Raw genomic sequence first — 20441 nt, forward strand, 5'->3', positions numbered from 1 at the left:
GGTCCTGGTTGCCCCTGGGTGGCTGGTGAGGGATGACGCATGTGCCCACTGTAGCAAGCGTGAGCGCGCCACCTTGGGAACAAACGACCGTCCCGGAGGACCCCCACCAGGATCGGGCTCCCGCGTTAGCTTCTTTGATGAAGCGCTGCCTCTCGTCGTCCGAGAGCGACAGCGCTCCAAGCTGCATGGATTCATCACCCAGTGGCCCACTCGTGTAATGCATGGAATTATCAACACCAGGAGAAGAAGGAAAACATACCTGGGGCTGGGTGTTGTTGACATGCTCCTTCTCCCTCTCCCGGTGCCGATTATCCATCTTGATGGTGGTGTTGATCAGCACTTCCAGCTGCTCTGGGATCTCACGCGCGGAGAGAGCATCTCGCATCCGCGCTGAGAGTCCCCTGACGAACAGAACCACGCAGACGTTCTCCGCCCATGCTGTCTCCCGAGCCAAGATCCGAAAATTTATAGCATAAGCTGCGACCGTGCGGAGGCCCTGCCGGCAGTCGAGAAGACGACCACCAGCCTCGAAGATCGAGAGTACCCGGGAAGTATCGAATACTCTTCTCAATTCCCGGGTAAAGGCGTCCAGACTGTCGCAGATTATCGCCCCTGCCTCTAATTCCGCCGTAGCCCAGGAGAGAGCTTGACCGGTGAGCAGTGTGATAATATACGCTACCTGCGCTGTCTCCGATGGAAATGATCGTGGTTGCAGCCGGAAAACGAGTAGACACTGGGTGATGAATTCCCGACAACCATCCGGTGATCCGTCATAGCGAGCGGGCGCCTGCAGATGTGGTTCGCGGGACCGCTCCTGGACCCCGAACACCCCCGACTCTCCTCTGCGTGGAGCGCTGCTTCTCCCGCCGCCGACTGAACACCAGCCACTCCTTCTTGGGCTTGTCGGGCTGTGGCCAACGCCGACTGCGCCACCGCTTGGGATGATCCGACGACCCCATTGAGTTGGATTAACTCGGCGCTGACCAGCTGCTGATGTTCCTCCATCCGTGTCTGGGCTGCTCCCTGCGTCCGGAGCATCTCCATGATGGCCTCCATGGAATTCTGATGGTCAGGTCTTCTGTCAGAATGCAGGTAGGTGAATTCCAATGGGTGAAGGCAATCACAGAGACGGAGAGTGTTTACTCTTGAACAGGTTCGACTTTAATAGTAAGAACACAGAGTAAATTCTAAGAGAGAGCAAGTGCTAAGCACAAGAGTAAAATAAGGTAAATGGGAGCTTATTGGAGGTCCAGAGTAGAACCGTCCGCGTTATCCCCGAACGCAATTAGTGAAGACCTGACAATGGACAAGCAGAAGAGAGGTATGTTAAATAGAGACAAAATACCAACATTCCACACACACCCCCGTGACAGCCAATCAGGAACCACCCCTAAGTGACAGCACTAATTGACAGGGAAATGACAGGTGACAAGCCCAGTGACATATGCCAGGAATGTGGGTGGTCACCGACCGAGGTCGGTGTCCAGAACGTAACAGAAATTATCAAGATTGAGAATATCAGTGAACGACCTGCCATTTAGCCAAGTTTCACTGCAACCAATTATATCAAATTTACAGCCGGAAATAGAAAGTAATGATACAAGGTCAGTATGGTGTTTACAGAGGCTTCTAATATTGAGGTGCAATAGTGAAAGGGTGTTTTCAGTATTGAAACAATCGAGATGCTCTGGGTCATATTGCTTGCAGGTAATATTTCCACCATCAAGACAGCAGCGCCAGCGATGGACATGATCTCCATCCTCATCACTCAAGCCAAAGAAGCCCATAATACAGTTTCGAATCAAGTTTCAAGTTTCAAGTTTCTTTAATAGTTGTCATACAGAAGTACAGAATACTTTTATACAAAATGCTTCTTACTGTTTCGCTCCAGAGACTGTGTTAGACAAGATAGTATGAAATAAAAATAAAAATAGTATAGCATGTAAAATAGAAGTGAAAATAGAGGTCACAGTGTTCAGTATGGACATATGTACAATGTTCGATGCAGAATAGCCAGACAGAGCCCTTGACCCCTTACCCACAGTCCTGGTCAAAGCTGGCCTACGTGCCGTGTGCCCTACCATCGTGGGAATAATTCATTCCTCCCTGGAATCGGGCAGGGTACCCTCTAGCTTCAAGACAGCATCAGTCACGCCCATCCTGAAGAAGCCTGGTCTGGACCCAGATGACCTTGAGAATTACCGGCCGATCTCCAACCTTCCTTTCCTAAGCAAGATCCTGGAAAGAGCAGTGGCCGCCCAACTGTACCAACACCTGTCCAACCATGAGCTCTATGAACCCTTTCAATCTGGCTTCAGGAAACACCACAGCACTGAGACTGCCCTCACCGAGATCACCAGCGACCTCCTCATTGCCTCTGAATCCGGTCACATCAGCCTCCTCATCCTCCTGGATCAGTCTGCAGCCTTTGACACGGTCTCCCATTCCATTCTCCTCAACCGCCTCTCTGACCACCTGGGTGTTACTTGGACCGCTCTCACCTGGTTCGAGTCCTACCTCACTGACCGAAAACAGTTCATCTCCATCTGCAACTCCACCTCCACCCCTGCCCCAGTCAAGCAAGGTGTGCCGCAGGGCTCCGTTCTTGGTCCACTCCTCTTCACAATCTACATGCTCCCCCTTGGTCACATCATCCGGAAACATGGTCTCAATTTCCACTCTTACGCTGATGACACTCAGCTCTACATCAGCACCTCACCCTCCACTCCTCTCCCCCCACAACACCTCGTCAACTGACTCCTTGACATCAAGGCCTTTACATATTTTTTTTCATTTTCATGAGTGCCATTGAATGCGTGGACCAAGGTTTGTGATGATTGAGTTATGGCCATGTTCGGCCACACCCACTTTTGGAATTAGACAATTGCAACTTGTTAACCAACAACTTTCAACAGCCCTTGATGGAAACACATCTTTGACATCACTACAGCATAGAGGGTCATATCCAGTGCCGTCTGGGAGAAATGCGCGGCCCTGTGCAAGATTTAAACGCGAGCCCCCCCCCCCCTAAAGGTACAAAAATAAAAAAACAAAAAAGTTATATAATAGTAATATTTTTTTTTTTATTATTCGTAATATTTTTATTAAATTTTTTTGCATACAGTCAACGTATTCTTAAATAATAGCACTGCCCGAGGCTGGGCATACAGTTAACGTATTCTTAAATAATAGCGCTGCCCGAGGCTGGGCATATGATACAGTCAACGTATTCTTAAATAATAGCGCTGCCCGAGGCTTAGTGCCACGCACCTGTACAATTAGACGTACACCTGGCAGTAACAGGGAAAATGCATAAAACACCCCTGGAACCTGATAAACAAGCTTAAAGCCAGGTAAAACTTTCAAGCACGACATGCAGATTTGCAGTTTTGCCTTATTTGAATCGAACTCTATAAGCTTAGTACACACGTCACAAACTGCACGAGCACAGTGTGAGCAGACCCTTGCATGATGCAACACACCGAGTGAGAGAGAGAGAGAGACAGAGAGAGACCGAGAGACCGCGAGGGAGAGAGAGAGCGCGAGAGAGCGTGCGAGAGAGTGAGAGAGAGAGAGCGAGAGAGAGATCAAGAGAGAGAGAGCGAGAGAGAGAGAGCAAGAGAGAGAGAGAGCGCGAGAGAGAGCGCGAGAGAGAGAGAGAGAGAGAGAGAGAGAGAGAGAGAGAGAGAGAGAGAGAGAGAGAGAGAGAGAGAGAGAGAGAGAGAGAGAGATCCACGGCGGGAACAGAATAGATTGCATTAAAAACTCACCCTAACGCAGAATCAGGTCCAAGAGGAAGGAGACGACCGTGGAGATGACAAAGCCCGACTGAACCACACGTTAGCACTCGATAACGTTACGTAGCTAAAGCTAACTAGCTAGCTAGGTTAGCTAACGCTAGTTAGCTGTCCCTGCCTTTAGCTAAGCTACTAGCCGACATGGCTAGCCTGACTGAATGTTCTAACATGCAACAACTTTCATCTTCAGTCCATCTGCCGAACGTCCTCTTCGTCTTGGCATAACCTAATCACTATACTTGGTATTGATAAGCTTACGGCACGCAGCGTTATTTCTTCTGCTCCGATGCTGCACATTTGGTTTTCAAAAGTAGGATGCTCTTGGCCAAGACATCCACTCGCTCCCGTGGATAGCGCCGAATAGACCCTGTACCTGTACCCCCTCCCCTCGTGGATAATACCGGCCTTCTTCACATCTCTCTACCGACTAGGGTGACCAGGTCAAAATGGTTCAGTCGCAGGACAGCAGCACTGCTTTTGCGGGACAATGCGGGACACGTAGGTGGGGGGGGGGGGGGGGGGGGTAAATGTTTTATTTTTTATTGTTAAAATTAAAGAAATGTATTTATTATTTAAATGCCTTTATTTCATATTCGACGCAGACGGTAGGCTATATATAGCACATTTTGTTATTAGTCTTATTAAACTGTATAGATGCTTCACCAATCACCTTCTCAGCCGCTACTGTCTATGTCACCAACATCTTTATTTAATCACACTTTCATCATTAAGCAGGTAACCATCAATACTGTACGACTTAAGTTCTAAACCTGTCTCCGGGAAAGTGCACAGTCACAGTGTCAGGGTCTGTGTCTTCACAACAAGCATCAGTGCAGCACAAGATGGCACACTATAGCCACTGCGCCACCAATAACGGGATACCAACTGGTGACAATGAAGGCATTTGAGACACTCACCTCCGGTTTTGGGGATATTAGCCTCCGGATTCTATTGCCCCGTTCCCTCTGGACAGTGTCCCGGCGATACTCCCCGTGTATTCTGTTATTATAACAAACCGACCCTCTGATTCAGTTCTCAATAATAGTCGGGCCAGACTTGCTGAAGAGGCGCTCCTCTGAACAACTATACTTATACGTGACGTCCCCCTCTCCTCCATGGGTGATGGTGAAGCTCCTGTGGCAGATCCTGCATTCTACCTTTTGGGGATCATCTGAAATGGATCTCAGCCACGTATACTTCTTGTCCCAGTCTCTGTTATATGAGCAAAGTCTAATTTTTTTGCTTCCATTTCCTTGTTTTTCTTAGCTAGCTAAACAACTTGTATCAGTAATATTGGCGGTCTTTCTTCTGACTACTCGAGTGACTGACATCAGTCACGTCACACACACAGCTGCCCCGGCCTCGCTCGGACAGGTGACAGGCAGCGCGACTCGCGAGACTCGAGTGAGCTGCTCCGCTGGCTGCGCAAATGCATTGGTTTGTGATGTCGCCCGATTTTTTTATTTTAAATATAAGAGGGTATTGGAACGAGGCATTAAATTAACAACATTTATAAAAAAAAAAATTTATAATAATCGTTAAAAAAAAATATAAAAAAAAATAAAAAATAATATTTTTATTTATTTATTTTTTATCTTTAAATTGCGGAACATTGTTTTGTTGTAGCGGGACGCGGGACAAACGTCCCAATATCGGGACGTTTGCACCCTACTACCGAATACCAGACCAATGCCAACCAGCTCCCCCTAGTGTTAGTCCACGATGCTTTGCAAAAAAGTAAACGGGTCATTGAATGAAACCAATAGTATATCTGCAGAGCCGCAGAGCCCGGAACACTATTCTACAAACGTGTCTAATGTGAAATATATAAGCATGTAAGCAAAACTAGATTTTAGGTCTGTGATGGAAAGTGATTGTTAACATTCTATTTATTTGTATTTTTATTAAAAAAAAATTAAAAAAAATCTCTTCTCGCGAGGCCCCCCTTCTCGTGAGGCCCTGTGCGACCGCACTGCTCGCACGCCCCTAGCGGCGGCCCTGATCATATCGGTCTTTGAGGAATTTACCACGAGTAAGGATGTACTCAGACAGATGTGTAGACACAGGTTTATTTAGCTTACAACTCAGGAGAATTGGCTTGAGAGGCCCGGCGAAACCCCTGGGGGGGGGTCTTATACCGGACTCCCCGAGACAAGGGGAACGTTGATCTTTATAGTCGGAGAAGACGGGCTGTGCCCAGGTTTAGTTTAGTTTAGTTTATTCGGATCCCCATTAGCCATTGCCACAGGCATAGGCTACTATTACTGGGGTCCACACAAATCAATACAATACAATAAGATCAATACAATACATTCAATACAATAGAATAAAAACAATACACCTCAATAACACATCAAATATCTAAGTTCACCAATCACACATCTCAATCATGTTTCAAGGCATTATATGTTCACTTAAAGTACAACAATACATCTCAATACAACATACAAATATAAGGTGAGAGGGACGATTGGATTGGAGGAGTCAAGGAGGGGGGGGGGGGGGGGGGCGGTTAGGAGGAGGAGGAGGGGCTAGGTAGACATGGGTTTGGGGAAGGCAGATGGAGGGTTGAACGGGAGGGGGGGGGGGGGGACACAAGTTGGATACATGGAGGAGGATAGACATATTGGAGAGGGGTGGGGGGGGGGGAATAATAAGAATGGGGGGGGGGGGGTTGGAATGAAATGGGAGATGTTTGAGGAGGGGGGGGGGGGGGGATATTATTCCACAGTGTGGACATGCGGGGGAAAATGAAGCAACAACACATTTGGTACGTTATCGGAAAATCTTTATTTAAAATGACTTAAAGTGATGAAGAATGTCAATAATAGAGAATCAGGAGAAGTGAGACCATTATCTCTCGCTCCCATGGAGCCACACTTGTTCCACGCTAACCCTTTCACCGCAGCACTACCAAAACGGTTAACCCTTTCACTGTGACAACAATACACAGAAAAGGTTAACCCTTTCACTGCCACACGACCGTCGGTTGTGTGATAGTAAAAGGGTTAACCTTCTGTCGCGTGGCAGTGAAAGGGTTAACAGTGAGTGTGCCTGTGTGTGCGTGCAGAGGGACACCTCTCACCCATTTCACACTGAGATACTGCATGTGTATGTGTGAGCGTGCGTGTGTGATATTCGTTTCTCACACACAGATTGTGTGTGCGTGTGTGTGTGTGTGTTGGCGCACGCATAATCTTGAGAAAAAGTGATTACCCCAGTCTGGAAATGATCCTTTATTATTAACATCGTAATCCTGTTTTGACCACGTGCCCACGACTCAACATGTAAAATGATAGGAGACCAGGAAATTAAAGTCTGCGTGTGGGACAGAGAGATGGATCGCAAGTGTGTGTGTGTGTGTGTGTGTGTGTGTGTGTGTGTGTGTGTGTGTGTGTGTGTGTGTGTGTGTGTGTGTGTGTGTGTGTGTGTGTGTGTGTGTGTGTGTGTGTGTGTGTGCCTGCCTGTGTGCGCTTGTGTGTCTGTGAGTTGGAAGGGTTGGCGAGTGGCGACTACAGACACCTGCTTTTGACTAGCAGCAAACTGTTTCTCTGTCTTTCTTCCAGTGGGTGAATATAGACATGTTTACATGGAGGGTGGCAGGGAGTTCTGTGTTGCGTTATTATTATTCTGCCACATGGTGGCGCTATTCACAGAAATCACACCATAGAGACATGAATATTTGTCACACTGATATATTGACATACCAATGCCAACGCTGCACACACCGAATATCACATCAATTGACCAGATGGTGGCGCTATAATGGCATTTCTCAATCAACACTGATACACATTTCCAGCTAACCTTGGTCTACAATTTTGCCGTTAGAATCAAATTTCTGAAATATGCTCCCGAAAGAATAAGCACTGACAATTTGGACAAATGGATCCAAGATCCAAGCATGACACAAACAGGCTGTCATACACAGACACTGTCTGAGCAGAAGGCGCTCATTGATCTTTTGTGTGATGAGCTACTGGAAGTCAAGTTCACTGGACAGGCCCTTGCATCAACATACATACCTCATCAATACAAAATAAATACAGATCTCGCCTCAGAGTAGAAGCGGATCTCCGCCTCTTTCTCAGAACAACGCAGCCACGTATCATGGAACTGTTCAAATGTACAAGCACACCAGTGGCGTCGTTAGCCCTGGGCTTCCGGGGCTTTAGCCCCGGATGTTTTTCTCCTAGCCCCGGACATTAAAAAAAAAAAAAAAAAAAAATTGTTTACATTTTTTTTTTTTTTTTTTTTTTTTTACTTTTTTTTTTTTTTAAGATGTCAGCATCCCCATTGTCTGTGCTGAATGTTTGTTAGTGTTTGGTATTTTTTTTGGTTTTAAGTACTTTTAATCCATTTTTAGTAAGTAGTTTTCATTTGATCCTATAATTTTTTCATTTACCGATTTGTGGACTTTTTTTTTGTTTCCTGAAAGGCGCCTTATAAATCAAATGCATTATTATTATTATTATTATCATCCAGGAGGGAAAAGACACTTTGGATAGTAGGGACTGCATCTCTGCCTGTCCTGACCAGGAAACACTTTGCAACTGTGATCTCCTCTGGCAATAGTTGGATATTGTAATGTGTGGCGAGGGGTTGCAGCAATTCCACTGAGAGAAACTGGTCTGAGGCTGGATAACATGCCTGTGTATGCCTCTCATAAGTTGTTATCCAACTCATGAGAACCTGCTCTCAAGCTCTGGATAGAACAGTCTCTGTCTCAGCTGATCTCCTGAGCTGAGGTCTGAGCTTGTGCCACAAGATGCCATTACATATGGCCTTTGTCCTGTCATACATGTCCACTGCCATCTCTGAGGTGCGATAACCTTTGAGTGTGTCCTGCACTGTGCTTTTAAATAGTACAGATAGGTATTGAAGATGTGCACTTTAACGCAGCAGCACCTGGAGCCATCCATACCCATGTCCAGTGTCCACTGACAAAGACATGCTCATGATACTGTGATAAACTATAATAAGCTTTAATCGAACCCTGGTTCATTTCCTCGGATAGTCCGGTTGGTTTGGGGTGGTCTGAAAGCTCATTCACTCTTGCAAGTGAACCCTGCATTTGAGATGTGAATGCAAAGTGGACCAAAGGCAGGAAAATACCCAAAAATCTAATATCTTTTTTTTTAAGCCTTTTATTTTCGATTGCTTAAGCATGATTTTTAAAACGGGGCCCGGTGTTTCAAAACACACAATTAGCACAACCACACACACAATTATCAGAACACCTCAGATCCTTTGCTAAATTAAACACTTGTCAAAACCATACACTAATTTAAAAAAACTACATTTTGTTACCATATGAAACACACGTTTTATATGACTTAATTCTGTTTGAACCAGTTACTCACACTGCTGTGCTTAACCTAAAACACATTTAGCAATTCTACTTCTCAGTGATTAGAGTACTGTAAGTGAAGTACGCAGATAATGTGAAAATATACAATAAATTCACCAAACACTACACAATACCAATGCTGTAGACTGATGAAAATATAATTTATTTATTTACATATACCCAAATCAATGATGCAGACTGCTGAAAAAAAACATTTTCTCTCCATATACCCAAATCAATGATGCAGACTGATGAAAATATAAATGTTCTCTCCATATAACCAAATCAGTCAACATTTCAACATGGAGAATCACAACAAAACATGTCCCAGTTTTCATGCTACTATGTGCATAACACTGTAAGCTCAGCAAATATCAGACAAACATAAAATACTGTATCCAGTAGGCCTACAGGTTAAAATTACAGTAAAACAAAAACAATTTTGAATTTTTTTAAAGAGTACAGAAAATACTAGACATTATCTCTTTGCCTAGCTGGATCTGGCAAGATAATTTTTTGCTCTGTGTATTGTTTTGCAAAAAGTGTGAGGCTGACATTGTGCTTATAGGGGTGCAAATCTGGGCCTATGTTTTGCTCCTTGAGTGTAAGGTTTTGATAATTGTGTAATACTTTTGATTTGAGTGTTTATGCAATTGAAGAAAACTGTAAAGACTAGAGATGAACTGTTTATTTCTTTTGTACATAGGCTGTGCATATGTTTGTTTGTTTGTTTATTTGCTTATGTGTATGATTCTTAACTGTTTTTATTTTGTTATTGGTGTATATGTGTGTATGTATGTACAGTATATGTATATATATGTGTATATATGTATATTTGTACTCCTGTTGGGGCCTCTTGGACCAGATCAATGTTTTATCTGGCTAAATAAAGGTTAAATAAATAAATAAGAAACTGATGATTTGGTCCTGTTAACTTTGAATTTTCTATGGGGACTGCCCAGATCCCTCTCATGGACATGGACCTCACTTTGAGAACCTCTAATGGTTCTAGTTCTTCAGTATTCATCTCTAATTACTCAAAAATTGCGTATTACTGTGTTTAAAAAAAAAACCTAAAGAAACCCCCCTCCACCCCCCTGGGCTGAAGCCCCCAATGTTTTCTAACCCTAAAAACGCCCCTGAAGCACACCCTTCCCATTAACTCATTCTGTGCCAATCACGGAAAAAGTCTGGTTAACTCGACAACCGTTCAGCACCAATCGTTATTTCTTTTATTAGCTATATCCATCCATTTTCATCCATCCAGCCTGATGTTATCATTGGGAATGGGTCTGAGCTCGCAAAAGGGCAAATACCACCGCCTACGCCTTCCAGCTGGTATTGCACTCCATTATAAATGGTGTAGTTTATATTCTGGGACGATCCGAGCTGTGCAGCCGGGGTTTAGGTGCTCAGGCGAGGTAGGCCGTTTGCAACGATGGTATGGAACAGTAACCCCGCCCACCCGTTTGTGTGTAACGCTCGGTAATGTGGGACGGACCTCCACGAGCAGTATTTGGAATGGCGATCAGATAATTGGATTATTTCTTTTGCAATACATCAGATACCAGGTAAGAACACTATATATAAAAGCTTGCGTTGATCTGATATTTCTTTCTACCCCGATCGAAGCTGTCTCTGTGTGTGTGTGTGGCTGTGTGCCGTTGGGTGGGAGGAGGTGGCGGGGGAGCCCCGCGGTCCAGGGCTTTTCATTCTTGCATGAGGAAGGATAATAATGATGATCTAGCGTTGATTTCAGGAAGATTCGATAATCAGGTGAAAAATTACAACGTGTTTAGTGTATTCCACTAAAGGGCTATTATTGCGTCTTTTCCTGGAATTACTCAGAAGCACCCAAACTATATTCATATTCAAAACGGTATAAAACGGAAATGTACCGTGGATGTTGACTGGAAGCAACTCACTGACAGTCGACGGGTGTATTAGACCCATAGATATAATATAAGATATATTTTAAGCACTCACAAATCTCGCAGTCCCCCCATTGATTCAAGCGGTGGCGTTCTAGCGCCCTCTTGCGCATTAAGCGATGGCGCAGAATGAGTTAAGTCTCATTTTAGTTTATTATTGAAAAGCGCATGTGAACGCATTATTATTATTTTTTTGTTTTGTTCTGGAAACATATTTTGGCTAAATATGCCTTGTTTTATAAATGTGTATACAGAAACAATTCCGTTGCTTTTGTTGATAATATTCATTAATTTCATTGATAACATTGTGGTGTTATTTCATTTTCTAATACATACTGTATGCATGATCGATGCATGCTTTTATTTTGATATTCTTTATTTCCACATTGAAATTACGCGATACATTAAGTGTGGGGTCGCCAAAGAAAATCCTAAATTAAATGGGGTTGTGGTATAAAAAAGTTTGAGAACCCCATAACTGCATAAATATAAGAACAATATCAAAGCAGCAAGTACCAGTAAGAATGGGGACGGGGGTATCCTGTAGCAAGACTGGTCACAGCTTATCATGAATTGCATACTTAAATGCAATTTTTCAATAGACAGTGCTGGTGCCAGTTTGTGACGGTCAGTTTATGTCTGTGTATGAAAGAGAGTGAGTGAGTGAGTGCCTGTGTGTATATATATGTGCACATATGTATGTGTGTTCTAGCGAGCACGAATGTGTTGAAACACAGTTTGTCCTTCGACCAGCAAGCTGCAGAGTGATTGATGGCCCGAGTCAGCTTCAAATACGATCTATTCACACACGTACACATGCCAGGGCTGCACTCAACTCCCTTTCAATTCAATCAATTCAAAATGTGAAAAGAAATGAACTGTAATTGATTTGCTGACTAGGAGAATGCACTCAGTATAGAGTGCAGACTTCCATCAACGCCTAACAATCTCACGCACTTTTGTCCTTATTTTCACACGCAACATTTGACTAGGTAGATGATAGAAACAAGAGTTGTCGATATTGACCGTCTCAAGATCCAGGCTATGAATCCATATGCTGGCGCTAGAGCAAATCAATCAACCAAAACGTTATTACATACTCAGGGTCCATATAAAAAACAGGACACTACATAGAATAAATTACATGTAAAAGCAAAGCTCACAGGGTCACCTAAATCAAAGTAGAGATCATGTGATGGGGTCAGATTTCTCCCCCTTGGGATCACAAATGTGCACAGCTAATTTCATGGCAATCCTGCCATTACTTTTTGAGATATCTTGTTCAATTTCAAACAGACAAACATAAATACTGATTACATAACGCCCTTGGTGGTTCATTAATTATTTCTTATTCTTGAAAAAAAGGTAGTTCAGTTTACAATGCCTTAGAGATTACAGGCATATTGAAAAACACAAAGTAAGAATAACAAAAAGATAGTTCAGCTTAGACATAAACGAGACAATGAACAAATAGGACAGAAACATAGATGCACAAAATAAGTCACAGACTGAAGCAGGGACATTTGTAATCATCTGTCCAAACGATAGTGGGGTGTAACGTTTGGGGTTTTGCTCTCACCTGGGAGAAAAGGCCCGGGCGTTGCCCAATGGTAATTATCTGTCTTCCTGCCCTGATTGCCCCAATTGATACCTGGTGTGTATAGTTGACTTGCTTCATATATTCCTCTGGTTTACTACTCAGATTGTCAGTCGTTCACTGAACATACCTGAACCTATACCCATGAGCTAGTGAGTCTAAAGACTTATCGGTCCTGCCCTTGAGGAATAAGTCCGTTCACCATTTGCATTATTGTATGCGTAATTATCTTTGAGTGTGTGTACTTTGACGTGTGCGTCTGCAGCAGCATCGAGTGCCGCGTTATCTTTAGCTCATCCCGTTTTGGAGACTGGCATTCTCCAATTTGTTTTTCCCTGTTTAAGTGTTTTGTTTTTCGTATTATAGTGTTTTGCCTGAGACTGAGTTGTCTCGCCTTTTCTTTACTACGTTATATATAGCGTTTTTGTGGAGACTGTGTCTCACCCTTTTTGTTTGCTACGTGCTACTAAATGATCCGCTATTCACAATAAAGACATTTTTATATTGTGAAGATCAACCCCTGCATTCCCGCCTCCTCTGTTCTACCCTGCGCCTGGGTCCAACACACCTACCCCAACTCTAACAGTGGGGTATTGATTTTTAGCTGGAGTTGGAGAGCATTCCAAGAAGCTGGGGCATTCAAACAAAAGGCTGACTTTCCAAGTTCAGTCTGCACTCTGGGAACCTTAACCACCAGCCAGTCATTTGAGCGTGTCTGATAGGGTTTGATTGATTGATTGATTGATTGATTGATTGATTGATTGATTGATTGATTGATTGATTGATTGAAAATGTTATTAACAGATTGCAGAATGGGTACAATATACAGTACAGCTTAATACACACGATTGTTAAGGGGATGCAGACCAGAGAAAAACTTTCGTCTTTTCGTCAGGGTCCCCCATTTTCAATTCATCATAACATATATGACATACATGATATACAGATAGACAGTACTGCTACATCTCTACATTTATGACATACCAGATTTACAAATACAGTACTGTTTTTGATACAAGAAGAGTCTAAAAGAGGGAGAGCATATACATTTGACGAAGAAACTGTACATTGGAGGAGGTTGGTAGGTACGAGGTTGGTAGGAGGGGTGGAGGGGGGGGTTGGGTAGGTGGGGTGGGGGGGAAACTGTACATTGGAGGTGGTGTGGTGGGGGGGGGGTTGGGTAGGCGGGTGGGTGGGGGGGGGTAACTGTACATTGGATTATCGACTAAACCTTACTTGGTCCCAAGAAGAGGGTCTCGTGTATTATTGGGTTTAATAGGATATTTATTGTACATTCCAATCTCGGGCTATAAGACCAAACAGCCAACGAGCGTCAGTTTAGAAAAAGTTACCATGTCCGGTGACGCCTCCCGGTGAATGGACCAGTCACTTCTGACTGTGAAAATCATTGACAGTTTTTGTAGCGAATGAAATTCTGGAGATGACGATATCTTACATGAGGGATGATAAAGTAAGAGGATAAGAAGAAGAAGAAAGGAGAATTACTCGCTCGATGTTGCGCAATGTGAAAATGGTATTGTTATCAATGGTATTGTTAAGACTTCAGGCTATGGAGCCATTGTGTTTTCCAACTCATACCTCTCAGCTGGAAATCTTTTGCAGGCATCTGTTTGCAATATAATTCAGTATAGCACACTCACACAAGGACCAATCAGCATGGGTATGGGCGGGTTAATTTTCCATTGATGGGGATTTGATTGGCTGTTTTTAAATAAAGTGCGGCCGCAGGATTAATAAGTTAATAACGTTAACGTTAGTTTGGCCAGAGAAACAAATATACTAATTAAAATAGTTTGACCTGCGAGATTTATACATTGTAGGTCTGCATTTTAAATGTAAGGAGTAAAAAGTATGTTTTTTTTCTCTGAAATGTAATTGAGTAAAGTACAAGTATACAAACCTAATAATACTTGCATAAAGTACAAATCCCCAAAAACAGTATTTAAGTATTGTAACAAAGTACAATTACTCAAGTATATATTACACCCCTGCTTGTAATTAAAACATATGCATGAGAACACCATTTCGGTAGGTTATCTATGACTATGCAGTATGTACACATATATACAGTGAGAAATTATTAAATGTTGACGATAGATGTCTTCCACTGACAGTTCTGTCCATCTCCATATGCCTGTCTATCTCTCTTTCATACTGTCTTTCTGTCTGTCCTCAATATGGCCACTTTCCTAATCCAATTGTGGCAGCAAGTTGTCATGCACTTGTCCTAATAAACTAACCTACACTATAGCACTCAACACTTTGATAAATATTGTTACTCAGCTGATAGAGTTGTGCCCTTCCTGATGACTTGTCGTACAGAACTTGTAAGTCGCTTTGGATAAAAGCGCCAGCTAAATGACTAAATGTAAATGTAAGTTACATTACATTTTACATTTACATTTAGTAATTTAGCTGACGTAGGTGGGGTACAGTGACTCAGGAGGTAGAGGTGTCTGTCTGTCTGTCTGTCTGTCTGTCTGTCTGTCTGTCTGTCTGTCTGTCTGTCTGTCTGTCTGTCTGTCTGTCTGTCTGTCTGTCTGTCTGTCTGTCTGTCTGTCTGTCTGTCTGTCTGTCTGTCTGTCTGTCTGTCTGTCTGTCTGTCTGTCTGTCTGTCTGTCTGTCTGTCTGTCTGTCTGTCTGTCTGTCTGTCTGTCTGTCTGTCAGTATGTCCATCGCTTGTGTATCTGTGTATGTCTCTTCCCATAAAGCCTCACACCCTGAGAAGATTGAAAACAGGTTTCATTTTTCTTTGGCATTTCATTTGTCACACGTAGGCATTCTCTCTGTCCCTCTCTCTGTCTCTCTCTTCTTCCTCCTCTCTCTCTCTCTCCCCCCTCTCTCTCTCCTTCTCTATCTCTCTCTGTCTCGCTCTCTTCCTCCTCTCTCTTTCAATCTTCGTGTATTTTTTTTAGATAAAACTACTGTAGCAGCATAAGTAGCCTTGACACAACTTTATTTTTCAGTTCTGACTTGCCATTCTCAGCACACACACAGACACACACGCATGCACACACACGCATGCACACACACACACACACAGACACACACACACACACACACACACACACACACACACACACACACACACACACACACACACACACACACACACACACACACACACACACACACACACACACACACACACACACACACACACACACACACACACACACACACACACACACACACACACACACACACACACACACACACACACACAGGGGCCAGGGTCAAATATGACAACTATCTTGTTGAGTCTGATTCAGAGAGGACAGCATCATTGCTCAGATGTGTGTGTGTGTGTGTGTGTTTGTGTGTGTGTGTCGCCGCACGCACTATTAAAACTTTGGAAAAGCAGTTTCCTGGGAATTTGAATGTGAATGTTAATGTGAATGTGGCTGTGTGTAGGTGTGTGTGTGTGTGTGTGTGTGTGTATGCATGTACACACATATGTATTTTAAAGGTGGGGTGGGGGGAACTGTACATTGGAGGTAGTTGGGTGGGTGGGGTGGGGGTGGGGGGGTTGGGTAGGCGGGTGGGGGAAACTGTACAACTGTACAAGCAAAACTGTACATTGAAATATCGACAAAACCTTACTTGGTCCCAAGAAGAGGGTCTCATGTATTATTGGGTTAGGACATTTACTGTACATTTACAGAGGCCAGTTTTGAATTGCAGTCTCCCGTAGGCAGTGTTGGGCAAGTTACTTTTAAAAAGTAACTAGTTACAGTTACTAATTACTTCTTCCAAAAAGTAACTAAATTACTTACTCAGTTCCAAATTATAAAAGTAACTAGTTACTTCAGAAAGTAACTATTGCGTTACTTTCAAGATTTTTTTTTACATAAACAACATACACAAATCTAAACTATTTTAATGTTGCTGTGGGACAAAGTGAGAGTAGCCTAGGGGTGGGACGGTACGCATCCGAACCTACCGTTCAGCATGACCTCCACGGTTCGGGGCGTCTGTGTATTGTACGGTTCCGGGGATGCGCAAATAAAAAAAATACTTCATTTGGCACGGAGCCGGGAGAGGTGAGCGCTGGGAGGGAGACAGACCGAGGCGAGGTGGAACGGGAGAGTGCAGCGGGAACAGTAGAGTAGGTTGAGTGTCTGGTGACTTCCTGTTTTGGAGACAGTTTGGTTGTGACGACGGTCCGCGGCGATTTTGAACAAGTTTTGGTGGCGATCGGACATGAAGGGGACTGAGCGAACGATGCAGGTTATCGGCTGGGAGAGTGGCGTCCTCGTGATTGGGCCCGGCCAGTGGAAGACTGTCCAGGGTTTTGGGTAAATCGAGATGGGAGCGAATGGAATGAGGGCTTGCGTCAGGAGGGACGCGAGTCGCCAGTGTCCCCTCGGGGTGCGACGTGTGGAGAGGGAAGTGAGGTGACGGAGACTTCAGCCAAGGAAAAGGAGACTGATAGAGACAGTATGGAGTGTAGTGAGGGAGAGGAGAGCGGGGGAGAAAGATGGACGAAGGTGGAGAAGAAGAGTAGGGTAAGTGAGGGGAAGGGGAGTAAGAGGAAGAAAGAGAGGGGAGATAGCTTGAGTGGGTCAGAGGATGAGGGTAGAGGGAAGGATTTTTTAGAAGGGTTGAATATAGTGGTGCGATTTGAGGGAGAAGACGGAGTTAGGGATATAGAGCCGAGACAGCTGTCAAGAATCATTAAAGCGCAGTTAGGAGAGGTATGCAAGGATGCTGGGGGATGGAAACTTGTTTATAGGATGTGTAAGTGTAGTGCAGGTAGAGAAGGCAAGGGAAATGAAGAGCATTGGCAAAGTGAATGTCTGTAGAGTAGTGATAGTAGGGAGAAAAGGGATGGTGGTTGCAAGGGGGTAATTTGTGGAATTACAATTAAGGTTAGTGAAGTGAAACTACCGCCCTGTTTCTATTCTCACCTCCATCTCGAAAGTCATGGAAAAAATAGTCTACGAACAGGTCGAAAAGTACCTAGCGGAAAAAAATCTAATCTACGAATTCCAATCTGGCTTCAGAACATCCCACTCCACTGACACATGCCTTCTCTATTTGAATGACCACATCAACAAGAGGTGGACGCAGGCAAATACTGCGGCATGGTCATGCTGGACCTACAAAAGGCCTTTGACACGGTCAATCACTCCATTCTGATTGACAAGCTAAAAGCAATTGGTTTTGATAGTCTATCAGTGAGCTGGATGCAATCCTACCTTGAGGGGAGGGAACAGATGGTGGAGGTAAACGGTACCCTATCCCCCCCCTCACAGTGAGCTGTGGTGTTCCACAAGGAAGCATACTAGGACCGCTACTGTTCCTAATTTATGCAAATGACATGTCGTCAGCTTGTGACTGCAACTTGTTCCTGTTTGCGGACGACTCAGCCTGCTGGTCTCTGACAAGAACAAGTTACAGGTTGAAAAAACCCTCAGCTCGGAACTAGGCAGAATCTGCATATGGCTCGCTGATAACAAACTATCATTACACATGGGCAAAACAGAGTCCATTCTCTTCGGTTCAAATAACAAACTCAGCAAGACCGACGGCTTCTCAGTTACAGTGGGTGACAATATTGTCACAAGGAAAGATGAAATTACCTACCTGGGGTCCATCCTAGAGGCTAATCTCTCCTGTGACAAAATGGCATCCAATGTAATAAAAAAAGTCAACCAACGAACTCGATTCTTGTACCGGATCTCCTCTCTGGTAAACAAGAACACCCTGAAGACTCTGGCAGGAGCACTCATTCAGGGGTACTACGACTATGCTTGCACCTCATGGTACCAAAGCACCTCAAAGGCGCTAAAAACAAAATTACAAACATCTCAAAACAAACTGGTCAGACTACTGCTTGACCTTACTCCTAGAACCCACCTCACCCCTGCCCACTTCGACAACCTAGGATGGCTTAGAGTAGACGACAGAGTACAACAACTTGCAATGGGCCTGGTCTACAAGATACACTACACGACCAAGGTACCCATGTACATGTCAAAATACTTCCCAAAGGTCAGTGAATACCACGATCACAACACCAGAGGGAGCTCCACAAATCATGTCAAACCCAGATTCGGCTCAAATAAGGGACTAAACACGTTTCGCAATTATGCCACATCAATGTGGAACGCCCTACCCAAAGCTGTAAAGGAATGTGGATCACTACCCACTTTCAAAACCTCTCTCAAGGGACACCTACGGGAGACTGCAATTCAACACTGGCCCCTGTAAATATCCTAACCCAATCATTCCAACCCCCTCCAATGTACAGTCATTTACCTAGTATGGTTTTGTCAATAGTTCAATGTACAATTGTGTTTGTTTGTACAGTGTCTCCTCCCCCCCCCCCCTCAATGTACAGTGTTACTTGTTTATACAGTGTGCCCCCCGCCCCCCCCCCCCCCCCAACCACCTCCAATGTAAATTACCCAGTATGGTTGTCAATATCCCAATGTACCCAACCCCCCCCACCCAACCTCCAATGTACAGTTTCTACGTCAAATGTATATACTCCCTTTTCTTGACTCCTTCTGTATCACAAACAGTACTGTATTTGCAAATCTGGTATGTCATAAATGTATAGATGTAGCAGTACTGACTATCTGTATGTCATGTATGTCATATATGTCTATATGAATTGAAAATGGGGGACCCTGATGGAAACAAGACAAACGTCTTTCTCAGGTCTGCATCCCCTTAACAATTGTATGTATTGAGCCGTACTGTATTGTACCCATTCTGCAATCTGTTAAATAAAGTTTTCATTCATTCATTCATTCAAGAGCAGTTGTTAGGAGAGTTGAGGAGTAACAAACGTAATGGGAAAGTTAAGAGTGTAGAGAGGATGAAGAGAGGGGCAGAGAAGGAGGAGACAGGGACGATAGTCATTCAGTTTGAGGGTGAGGTTAGTCCGAAAGAGGTATTTTTAGGGTATTTGGCATATAGGGTTAGGGAGTTTGTGCCGAAACCGTTGAGGTGTTACAGGTGCCAGGAGTTTGGACATATAGCTAAGTTATGTAGGAAGGGGCAGAGATGTGGTAGATGTAGTGGGGAGCATAAGTATGGGGAGTGTGAGCAGGGAGTGGAGCCGAGGTGTTGTAGTTGTGGTGGGAAGCATAGTGTAGCGTATTGGGGTTGTGAGGCGATGAAACGAGAGGTAGTGGTCCAGCAGGTGAGAAGGGAAGGTAGGATTTCATATGCAGAGGCAGCTAGGAAGGTAGGACAGGGAAAGCAAGACAAGGGACAGGGGTTTAGAGAAGGGCAGTTGGCAGTAAGGATAGTGCAGGAGGATCAGGGAAAGCAAGATAGGGAACAGGGTTTTAGAAAAGGGCATTTGTCAGTAGAGGAAGTTCAGGAGGAGAAAGAGAGGGTGTGGGGGGAGAAGTTGGATATAGTGGCATTTGTGGCAGGAGTAGTGAATACAACAGCGATGGTTAGCAGTAGGACAGATAGGACCAAGTTGATAGTTCAAGCAGCAGTGATACACTTGGGTATGAAGGGGTTGACAGTGGAGGAAGTTGTAAGGGAGTTAAGTAAGGTGGTTGGGGGTGATCAAGTAGGAGAGTTAGAGAAGGGGGGTGTGAGTGATCGAGTAGTCCAGAGTCAGGCCACAGGAGGCGAAGCATGTCTCGTGGAGGGGGACTCAGTCAGGAGGAAGCAGCGCTAGCTGCACTCTAGGATGGTGAACGCAGAATGGACATTGTGGGAGGTAAAGGGGTCCAGAAGATGGCGGTATTGCAACGTGTCAACGTGTATATATA

The sequence above is a fragment of the Notolepis coatsorum genome (assembly GCF_963971535.1).
Source record: "Notolepis coatsorum genome assembly, chromosome: 12".
NCBI classification, from domain to species: domain Eukaryota; kingdom Metazoa; phylum Chordata; class Actinopteri; order Aulopiformes; family Paralepididae; genus Notolepis; species Notolepis coatsorum.